The sequence below is a fragment of the Miniopterus schreibersii genome, assembly GCF_964146895.1.
Source record: "Miniopterus schreibersii genome assembly, chromosome: 6".
Lineage (NCBI taxonomy): Eukaryota > Metazoa > Chordata > Mammalia > Chiroptera > Miniopteridae > Miniopterus > Miniopterus schreibersii.
Genome location: NC_138107.1, coordinates 68,559,122 through 68,571,147, shown reverse-complemented (window position 1 = coordinate 68,571,147; position 12,026 = coordinate 68,559,122). Strand labels below are relative to the sequence as shown.

Genomic DNA, 12,026 nt, shown 5'->3' with positions numbered 1-12,026 from the left:
CAATTTATCAACAAAAATGTGTGTGTTTTTAGGGTATGTATACGCAACTATATGAGAATACATATATATGTACATACATGTATCTACACACTCTATATATGTATTTATATAATATATAATGGGCTATAACATTAACATAATCTATTTATTAAAAACAAAGATTTAAAAGTATAAGAAATAAACACTGTTTGAAAATATTTAAGTTAATTATTGATATAAAATTCCTTTTTACTCAACAATATAATGGTCTTTTTTAGAAGGAATGACATAATATGCTTTTCTAGTTTTACAAACATTGGCTTACTACTTAGTGATATTACCAAATATTAAAATTTTAAGTTGTTTCTAAGTTCAGTTTAACACTTGGTATGAATGTCTTTCACAGCCTAAAAGAGATATCACATGCAAAAAAAACAGGTCCTCCTAAAAATTACATCATTGGCTGAGCATACTAAATTAGGATACTCATTTCTAATCCTATCCACCAATTATCTTAGGTCTTGGCTTAAGTTTGGCTAGTAAATTTCCTTATGACAATTGTTTGTACTTGAAAGGTATTTGGAAAATGTGGCATTTTAATATATTTAACAAAAAGTTTCAAAGCTTTCTGGAACTTTGTGTTCAGAAAAATCTGAAAATAGGTTAATAATTCTGTTGTCTACTTCCAAAGTGCAGCAAAGAGTAGTTGTGGTTGATAGACTGACATTAATTTGAGCCACAAAATGATAGAAACTTTCTGAACAATTGCTTTCAAAATCGTTTCTGTATAATAAAACTTGCTTTTGCAAGACAATTAATTTCTCACTTGTTGACCAATTTTGTGTCAGGTTTGATGTTATTATTTTCAGTTTGTTCTGCGGCTGGGAGAAGCTCTTACATACAGAAATGGTAAGCATTAGTGTTTCCTTGTTCTTGGCTTATACGTGCATGTCAATTCTGTCTTCACTGTAGTTCTTTAAAGGGGTATATTAAATCCATGTGTTTATTTGGTGAGTCTTCATCAGTTGAAAAAAACTAGGTGATATAACTCATAAGTCAACTTAGCTGAGCAAAATTAATGTACAACATTTCATCAATTATGATGAATGAATGGTGATGTTACCACTCTAAATCCACCCCCCTTGTAAATGCTCATTTCTCCCTCAGAACATCTTGATCATGGTACCCCACTTTATTCTTTCTTATTTTTTAGATTAAATAAAATGTCTATAAAAGTCCTAATTTTCCTCCTACAGACACTTCTATAGAACACATAGAAGTTCCTGGGTTCTTGAAGACTGCTGACTTAGAGTACCATTTTTTAAAATGTGTTTTATTGATTTTAGAAAGAGAGAGGAAGGAAGAAGGAGAGAGAGAAACATCGATGAGATAGAACCATCAGTCAGTTGCTTCCTGCATGATTCCTACTGGGGATCGAGCCTGCAAACCAGGTGTGTGCCCTCACTGGGAATCTAACCGGCAACCTCTCGAGCACGGCATGATGCTCAACCAACTGAACCACACCGGCCAGGGCTAGAGTGCCATTTTTACCAATATATTTTGATATACACAATTTAGAGCATTATTAGTTTTAACTCAAACTGATGAAAACTAGCAAATTACCAGAAATTCTTGAAGGAATAATTGGCAAATCTCTACTAGATATAGGTACTTTTATCACTAATGCTGTTAAGTTGTATATGTTTGAGGCCTTACATATAAATATCTAACTTATTTTTAACAAAAATGATTACAGTTTTAAATACATATCTAAATTTAAGCATCTGCAAGTGAAAATATTATCTTTTGATAATTTATTATTCAACATAAAATATAGAAAACCTCTAAAATATTTTTGAAGTTTAAATTCATCTTTTCTCCACCTTAAATGCTTCTTATATTTGGAACACCATAATTCTCTCATTTATTTTACCTTTGGCTAGATGACAATTGTATAATGGCCAGGATGTTTTCATTATAATCAATTTTCAGAAAGTACCAAATTATAATAGGCATTTAATAAATGTTACCACAAAATGAGAAAATTATTAATTTAACTTGGAACCTATTGCTGTTCTATGCTGTGGAGGTAGCTGACATCTAATTATACTCCCCGCCGAGAATTTTAACAGCTAAATATGCTCTATCCAGTTTTTAAGAAAGGCTTTATAATTTGCACCAGTATGTTGAATGTATATCAAACATTTTAAACCCAGATTTGTACAACTCAATTGGATACACTAAACATGGTTGAATAGCTGTGCTTAAGGCAGCAGGGAGAGGGAAGCTCACCACAGATAAAAAAAATACTGTTCCTCCCAAAACAAAGTTTAAAGTCCAGAGGAGAAAAAACACTGTGCACAAATGAATCATTTTCACAATAAAGTAAGACATTTCATTTGGAATGTCACTATGTTACAGCTATTATAAGAGTATACTTGTAGGTTTGATACATTAAGTCAACTGTCATGTCATCTGTGGTAATAGTAAGGCTGCTCTTAATGTCATCTGCAACAATGAATTTGGGAATATTATTTGTCTTCATCTAGTTTACACTTTATATTTTAGTGCTTTAAGCCTTGATTCATTACTCACGTTGCTGCACTTTCATTAAAAGATGTCATGACCCTATGGCAATAAAAATTTAGTGTTTCTGATACTGGGGGGAAAAAATCGAATCTGGTGAATTCTGGTGATGTGAGCCAAGAACTTTTGGTTTGTGGATGGTGGTGGTTGGTCTACATGTAACAGTAATCTCCTCCTTTGTACAGTTCTAAGAACCAAAGACAGACACTTCTTGACGGTTAGGTTTACATGGAGGCTTCTGGAGCACAAATGACTGGCTACTGGCTCAAGTTTATTTTAGGGGACTTTGAAAGACATTTTGTGAAACTTCACAAGATCTACTCGTATCTAAGTGTCAGAAGTGCTTCTTCAGGTTATAGATGCTGAACTACCCCCAGCCCATGAATAGGAAGCTGTCGTTGTCCATGAGTGATAGTCTAGAATAGAGTACATCTGGAGTTTCTCAGAAACTCTGACATTTGCTTAAATTTGTCTTCATTTTTCTCTAATGAAAATTATTCCAAAGGGTCTCAACTAGATTTTTCATCAGTTTTGTTCCACGGAAGGAAATAGTATTTTAAAAAAGGAAAGGTTTGAATTTACTCACAAGTTGGTGACAGATGATCTTCATGGAAAGCATTATGGGAACATTTACAGGAGAAAGAGTCTTGGGGTAAAGTAATATATAGCTCTCCATATTATTATGGCTTATGAAGGGTACTTCGTTGATACTCATACTCTATTTATATGAAAGACTAAATTTAACCCCAAGGACAGTAGATAATTGCCAAATAGCTTTCTAAGATTGAACAAATTATTTGGTATTCACGTGCATTCACAAATTTACATAATTACAATCCTTACAAACATACACTGATTATAGAAACAAGATGTTGTAACTTGTATATGAAGAGATGTAATTTATGGGTCTAAGATTCTAAAAATATATATACTTATTTTATGAAAGTATAGTTGATATACAATATTAAATGAGTTTCAGGTATACAGCATAGTTATTCAACATTTATATACCTTATGAAGTAATCACTCTGATAAATCTAGTAATCATCTATCATTATACACAGTTATTATGTTACTTTTGACTGTATTCCATATGTAAAATATATATTTTGTATTCAAATCACACTCTCTGTATTTACCTGTATTTTAAGAACATAATTATATAGCTTACTTTCCTGCTTCCAAATCTAATTTTAAAACAAAGGCCTTAATATATGTCTAGGTATAATATTTGTTTCTGACAATTACAACCTCTTCAAAGTATTTTCAATAACATTAAAGTATTTTCTTTTTTTTTGGTACTTTTTATTTTATTGTTGAAAGTATTACAGATGTAAGTATTTTCTAATTGTGTAACAAAAATCATGCATCATAAATAGAATACTAAATACTGCACTTTATATTATTGTTCTTTTATTATTTATTAATTTAATATTCATAAAATAGAATAATTTCCATTAAGAATGAAAATAGATCTCACACAGCCCTCCATAATTCAACACTAACTAGCATTTATCATGATAAATACCTCTGGTTGTAATGCAGATCATTACATAATCCCAAGAAAATGTCCTTTGTATTTTAACCATTAATCAATACCTCCTTGTAGCACAGCATTATTCATGGCATATTCTTGTAAAGTGAAAATCTACTTACTGTAAAACTAGCTCAAGGCTATTCAGATAACCACGCGTCTCCATCCTCATGCCAAGGAACACCATCTTAACGACAGGGGTTACTTGATATTTGTGCGATGCTCCAGAGCACGCCCTAGGCAGCCCGATGCACGAGAGGCACGCGGGCCCTCGAGGCATCCCGCTCGCAACCGGCATGAAAACGAAGCAGGGCGGTTTTCATATCCATTAGCAATAGTTTCCATCTCTGCGGTGGTGTTTGCTCCGCGATAGGGAGCTGACCAGCGACTACAGTTGTATAACCAGGGACGCCGTTCCCCAGTTGTTTTGTGATTATACGTCATTTGCGAAACTAAATTTGATTTCTGATTTCCTATTTCTGTCGTACGTTGAGCTCGCTTCTGCTCTGCAGAGCAGGGCAGTCAACCGTTACCGCGCTGCTTCGTGTTCAGGCACGAGGCAGGAATTTGCGTGCAGTCACTGAGTCTATTTCTTCTAGAGGCAGTTTTTTGAAAAAACCAAAGGGGAGCTCTCACTGGTTTGGCTAGGTGGTTAGAGTGTGGGCCCATGCCCTGAAGGGTCCTGGGTTCAATTCCGGCCAAGGGCATGGACCTCGGTTGCAGGCTCGATCCCTGGCCCTGGTCAGGGCTCATGCAGGAGGCAACCAATTGATGTGCCTCTCTCACATTGATGTCTCTCTCTCTCTTTTCCTTCCACTCTCTCTGAAAAGCAGTGGAAAAAATATCCTCAGGTGAGGATTGAACAAAAAAACCAACCAAACAAACAAACAAATCAAAGGGGAAAAAGTGCTAAAACTTCACCTGTATTTAGTTAACAATTGGAATCTACCATGTAACTTTGGATATTGAATCAAGTTAGTTTTTTTAGAAATATAAAAAAAGGCAGTAAATAATTATCTAGTTCCTATCACAAACCAGGTGTTTTATGTATTAGCAAGTAAAATCATCATGACAATTTTATGAAGTAGCACTTACAGTCTCTATTTTAGAACTAAAGTGACTGAAAATACGAGGTAAAATAATTTCTCTAATATCTCACAGCTAGTAAATGTTATAGTTTTAAAAACATAATTAGGTCTATTTGACGTCATCATTTTTGATATTATAACACACAGATATGAGGAATATATATGGGCCGGGCATCTTGGCATTCTCCAGAAAGGCCTGATTGTGACATGGAGTGGCAAAGCAGTATCTTTAGTTACTTTTTAACCAGGAAGGAAGGAAGGAAGGAAGGAAGGAAGGAAGGGAGGGAGGGAGGGAGGGAGGGAGGGAGGGAGGGAGGGAGGGAGGGAGGGAGGGAGGGAGGGAGGGAGGAAGAAAACCTTCCAGATATAGGGGAGTAGTCTAAATCAGAAGTTTTAATGTTGAATTATACTTGCAGCTAACATACTATACATAACCCTCTAAAAATCCATTTGGAATAAAAAAATCTCTCATTTGAATAATTTCTTGGGGCCCTAATCAGTCTTTAGATAATAAGCTTTACAAGAATTTTATAGGCAGCATTTTACCCATAACCTTGAAATGCATAGGCTATGGTGCTGGAGGAAGCTGAGAATTTTCAAGACATTCATTATAGCTAGAGCAACATAGTCCCTTTCTGTCATTTGATTCTAATAAAGAAAAAAAAAATAGTGAGAAACTCAATTATTTTACTGTATACCAGCAATCAAATTTTGAATTTCAAATTAAAAATACAATATAACTTACATTAGTACCCAAAAGTTTATGTGCTTAGGAACTGACATAACAAAACATGTCAAGATCTATATGAAGAATGCTACACATTTTTAATGAAAGAAATCAAAGAGAACTAAAGGAAAATATTACATGATCATATGGAGGAATATTCAATATTGTTAATATGTCAGTTATTCTCAACTTGATCTATAGATGTTAGGAAATCCCAATCAAAATCCTAGAATGTTATTTTGTGAATTTCAAGACATTGATTCTGAAGTTTATGTAGAGTCAAAGACCCAGAACGACCTGCGCAATGTTGAAGAACAACATCAAAGTGACGATATTACCCACCTTTCATAAAGCTACAGTAATCAAGACAGTGTGGTACTGATGAAAGGATGGACAATCAATGAAACATTATGGGAGCCCAGAAATGGACCCACACCAATACAGTCATCTGATTTTTTATAAAGGAGCAAAGGCAAACCAAAGGAGAAAAACAGTCTTTTGCTACTGAATCTAGACATCAACCTTTCACAAAAATGAAATCAAAATGGATATAGACTTCCTCAAAACATATCTCATAAAATACAAAACTGTAAAACTCCTTGAGGATAACGTAGGAGAAAATCTAGATGGCATTAGATTTGGCAAGGACTTTTTAGATACAATACCAAAGGCATAATCTATGAAAGAGAAATTGACAAGTTGGACTTTATTAAAATCAAAAACAATCTGCTCCACAAAAGATACTGTCAGGGGACTGAGAAGCAAGCCACAGTTTGAGAGAAAATATTTGTAAAAGATGTATCTGATAGAGAACTTGTATACAAAATATACAAAGAACTCTTAATTCTCAGCAGTAAGAAAATCAACAACCCAGCTTAAAAAATAGGCAAAAATCCTAATAGACGCCTCACCAAAAATTGCATACAGATAGCAAAGAAGAATATGAGAAAAGCCCAACATCATACATTAGGGAGTCACAAATTAAAACAATGAGATGCCACTAAACACTTATTCGAATGCCTGAAGTCCAAAACACCAACAACACGAAATACTGGCAAAGACATGGAGCGATGGGAACTCTCACTGCTTTAAAATGCATCCACTTCTTTCACAGAGAATATTCCCCATCCGGCAGACTAAACAGCACTAAGTCACACATTTAAATTAAAAGCCACAGCTGACTAAATACTATTGTATCTGTTTATTTTATTATGTTGAAAGGCAGATGCTTCTTAAGTGAAAGCAAATTAAACTTAGTCAACAAACTCCTTTAATTTGATGGCATAAACTCTAAATTGACGTTTGAAAACAAGTGTCACGATTTTAACTTACCTTGACCATAAAGTAAATAGCCTACTCTTTTTTTATGTCTTGCACAGAAAGATAGAAAGAGATCTGCAGTGGAAGCCAGGGTGTCATAAATCTAACATTAGCCTCCTCTAGAGAAGCTGTATATCTTTGTTCAAGTGACTTAATCTTTCAAGGTCTGTTTTCATATTTCATTGCCTGTACTCTCAATGTGCAAAACAGATAAAGACACTGGCTTAAGAGGGGAAGGGGCTCTCTATCTGCTCCATCCTAGCACAAGAGGACCACCCAGAACACAGTGTGCAAACCACTGCTCAAGTTCTTTCCAGTTCTGAAATTCTTTGTTTCTATGTAAATATCCGAAACATCTTTGCTTCCTCTCGATTCACAAAGAACAAGACTTTTACCCAAACAATGATGCTCAGGCTCATAAAAGTTGAGGGCTGGAAAAGAATTTGGCAGACTATTTAGGTCGTCTGCCTCACTCTGAATAGACTGCCTTAAACAATCCCAGAATTATTTTAAAAAATATTTAGAAAACACAAACAGGCACTTCTGAAGAAATCCCAAGCAAGCGATTTCTCTAAGGGTTCATTTTTTTTAAAAGGAGAATTCTACTTATAATGTCTCTTGTTCATATTTTTATCTTCTATGAAAATAGAAATAATTACTATTCACACAGAGCATCCATTTATTCACTCAAAAGGAAATTATTAAGCTCCTGTGCTGTCCAAAGCAATCTGCTAGGTCCTAGAGGTACAAAAGTGAACAGAATTCAGTTGCATTCAGGAAATCAAGGCCAGGGAGGGATATTTCTGCATGCTGGGCAGTGGGAGGTCACAGGAAAAGGGCACAGAGAAGGCCTAACAGCCTGTTCTGGAAGAGGCAGGAGTCAGAAAAGTTTCAAGTCAACCCTTAACAGCATTTTAGAGGCTGAATAAAAATTAGTCAATCAGGAAAAGGGTAGAACTGTTCTCAGACAAAAGGTAACAGTGACATAGGAAAGTATAAGAGAGCATGGGACACTTATGGGCATTTTAATGGCTGGTCCACAGGGTTCCTTCCTGAGCTACAAGTCCAGAATGATCTGAGAGATTTCACTGTGTCCTTAAGATGGTGGAATTTTAAACAGTGGACTGAGAAAATCAAATATGAGTTTTATAAAGATCTTCCTCCATCAGGTATGTGAATAAAGTAGTGTTGAATTGGGGAGGTGTAGGGTAAAAGAAAGCTAGATTTTTTTTTTTCTGAAATCTAGGTAAGAAATAGTGTTCACTGAACACCAACTGCTCAGTGTCTTGACCATTTTAGTTGTTTTGCTCTGACATGTCCCTCATTTTCTATGGCTGGGCTTATGTATCCTTAACGCCTCAGATATGGACAATAGCTGAGAAACATTTCTTCTCAGGTGTCAGGTAGTCAACTTTACCATACTTTGTAGAGTTATTATTTCATTGTTAGTAGTCAGCTGATTGTGTGATTCTACGTAGTGTTAGAATCATAAAATTACAATTTGCAGGAGACTTTCTAATTCATCTGGTCTGTTTTCATACCAGATCTCTTCAAAACCTAGGTTTCTTTTGGGGAAACCACAAATGAGGCCATGGGGATACAATGTAGACAAGCTCCCAGACGTGTCACCCTCATAACAAGAACCAGCCTTGCAAGTCACTGGATCAGTTCCATTTCTGCCTCCCACTGTAACCACACTAGCCCTGTCACCCATGTGAACCATTTTTCTTGTTCTTGCATGTTCTAATTAAGATTTTGTTTGTAAAACAGCTTTTGTTGCTAAAATTATTATCCCCTCCCCTATGTCCCCAATGAATTGAGGCCCAGTGAAGTTAAGGGTCTTGGCAGTATTTACATTTAAATAGTGGGTGGCAGAGCTCAAATGCAAAACTGTTGACATATATTCAGGAAGAGCTGGAACCTCTTCTACAATCGGAAACTGGCCCTAACCCCCATGTAATATTCTGGTCCTGCCAAGAGTCCTCATTCCAGATATTAATGACAGTGTATTTTAGACTATTTAAGAAAAAAAAAAAAGCTACTTTCTAAGATTCATTTACTTCCTATGTGAATGTGTATTATTTGTGTGTTGTGTGTTTCTGTTGCAATGAGATAGATAAATAGATTTGGACTTATATATTTTGTGGTGGCCAAGAAAGGGTAATTTTAGGGTTCCCTTGTACAGACTAAACTATTGGGTAAGAAAGTCAACTTCAGAGTTCAGACTAAAATATGCCGCATCAATTTTTTTTTTGCCCTAGGAAGTTTAACTTTAGGGAATCATCTACAGATACTTACTTAATCATCAGTAATTTAAAAAGTAATAGTAAAAAAGTGGCCCTCAAAATTTCATGGGTAAAAAAATCACTTGGGGAGATTGTGTAAAATGTAGATTTCCACACATTTCCTCCAGATCCTTTGACTAAATAAAGCCAGAATAAGGGTCAGTAATCTGCATTTTCAATAGAGACTCCAGATGACTCCAAATGAGACGGTTGTAGTTGTAACTAGATTTTAAAGAAGGGATTAGTTTAATGATTCTGCTGAACCCCTCAACATGGCTTGTCTCCTTTAAGTAAAAATACTGCACTATGTGGGCCAGGAACATCCGATCAAGCCTCAGCCCTACTAAGTCAATGGGACGGAGCTGTCCTGGGTTCATTCCCAGCATAGTTCATATTTTCATTAGCTTAAGTATCTTTTACCAGGCCCAAAGTTCATGTGTCTGACACAATAGAAAATTATTTCTTTTTCAAACTCTTATTCCACTCATCATCATCCAAATAACTGCCAGATAATCTGATGCCTTCGATTGTTCTCGTCTCCTTTGTAAAGTTTCAAAACTGTTTCTCAGCAAGAGCAAAATGAAGATTAAGTAATAACAAATTTTATTGCTACACTTCTTTTGAAAATAAAAATAAAAAGAAAGCATTTTGACTTCTATGCAAAGTCATCATATCTTTAATGTAAAACTATTTGATATAAGGAAGGTATGCCCTACTCACTTTTTTTCCTATGACTATGAGTGAAAATACGCTTAAGGCATCAGCAAACGGCTTCAAGGACCTTTAATGGCCTGCAAGGCTTTTTGCTTGTGCGCTATTTCCAGTTCCATTTCATTATAAGGAACTTACTTCCAGAACACAGAGGCTCATTACTACAAACCCAGCCCCAGATGGAAACTGGAGAAAAGGCATTTATTCAACAACCAGACCACACCTTGATAGATTTGGACTAAGAGAGAGAGGCCCCTATAGTTATTTTATAAATCAAAATATGATAAAAACAATACATATGAGCAGATTCTTCCTATTCTTTTCTCTTTGCTGCTCTATTTATTCTTTTTCCTCCCTCCCTCCCTCCCTCCCTCCCTCCCTCCCTCCCTCCCTCCCTCCCTCCCTCCCTCCCTCCCTCCCTCCCTCCTTCTTTCCTGCCTTCCTGCTTTCCTTTCATTCTTTCTTTTTGTGTGTGTGGGGAACCTTTCTAAAATTTCAATGGGATAATGTCTGACCTCAAATTAGGTCCAATTGGAGTTAGTAATGATAACTAATGATTATTCATCAGATACTGTCTTGAATGCTATATATTTGTTCATTCAATTAATCCTCAAGGTAAGTCTGTGAAGTGGCGATTACTATTATCTCCAGTTTACACCTGAGGAAATGGTAGCACAGGAAAATGGTCACTACACTAGAGTCACATGGCTATTGTCTATAAGAACTAACGTCAACATAATTCCCTGTTTCTGTGTGAAACAATGCTGGGACAAGCATAGATTTCAATCCTTATTTTAAACAATTCTACAAATGTAATCCAAACAAACCCAATTCTTGGACTGCCACCCATGTAAACTAGCTTATATGCAGACTGATTGCTTGGTCTTCAATACTCGATCCAAGGCTCTGGCATTCATAAATTCTGCCCAGTTGCCTGCAGTGCAAGATCTGCCTTAAATCACCCCGTCTTTCCCCTAAGGCCCGCTAACAGCTTCCCCTGATCTTTACTTCTGACACTACTAAGGCTCTATCGAGGCGGCTGGTGTCCCTCTTACTGAAGTAAGCTCATGAACTTGGCTTTGCTTGGTCAACAGGTTATTTCAAGAACATATTTGGTAGCTGACATCTGCCTAATACATATGAGGAATTAGAAGATTGTATTTTATTATAAATACACTAAATAACTATTTCTCCTCTAATTCTCCTCCAATAAAAAATATCACTAGAGCAGAATAGGGACGTTGATGTCAAACTTCAGTAACTACTTAAAGAACTTTTGACATTTCCTTAAAATAAAAAACTAAAAAACTAAAGTATCTACACTTGTGTGATTCACAAACCAACAATCTTTTACACAAGTTCTCTATAATAAAAAGGAGTCACTGAGTGGCTCCCCCAATCCTGTGGAATTTAACGGGATTAAATTAAATAATTAAAAGGAAACACTTGTCTGTATATTACAAATTCAATGGAGAAAAATAATTTTATTCTTAAATTTTACTCAATCAGGAGACCGACAAGAATGAACACCAAAAACAGAAAAAAACACACCAAAAAGCAAAATTTAGTTATCTCAGAATGATGCAGCCAGGAAGGAGTTCTTAATAAAGGACACGGCACATGGTGAGCATTTTGAGTGTGAGCACACAATGCATGAGGAGGTCTTGTTTCTTTGGAAATAGCTGTAAATATATTCATCTGAGTAAAACAATCATCTGTGTCTAGTCATGCATCCTCTCTGCTCTCTGCTCTCTGCTCTCTGCTCTCGTGGCTGTCACTGCTGTCGATCTGGAGTT

The 12,026-nt window shown here is 35.8% G+C and overlaps 1 protein-coding gene across 6 annotated transcripts in view; it reads right to left on the bottom strand.

Moving 5' to 3' along the window:
* LAMA2 (laminin subunit alpha 2) overlaps positions 1 to 12,026 on the bottom strand; it is a 459,384-nt gene that overhangs the window by 224,768 nt on the left and 222,590 nt on the right. The gene's annotated exons all lie outside the window — the stretch shown is intronic.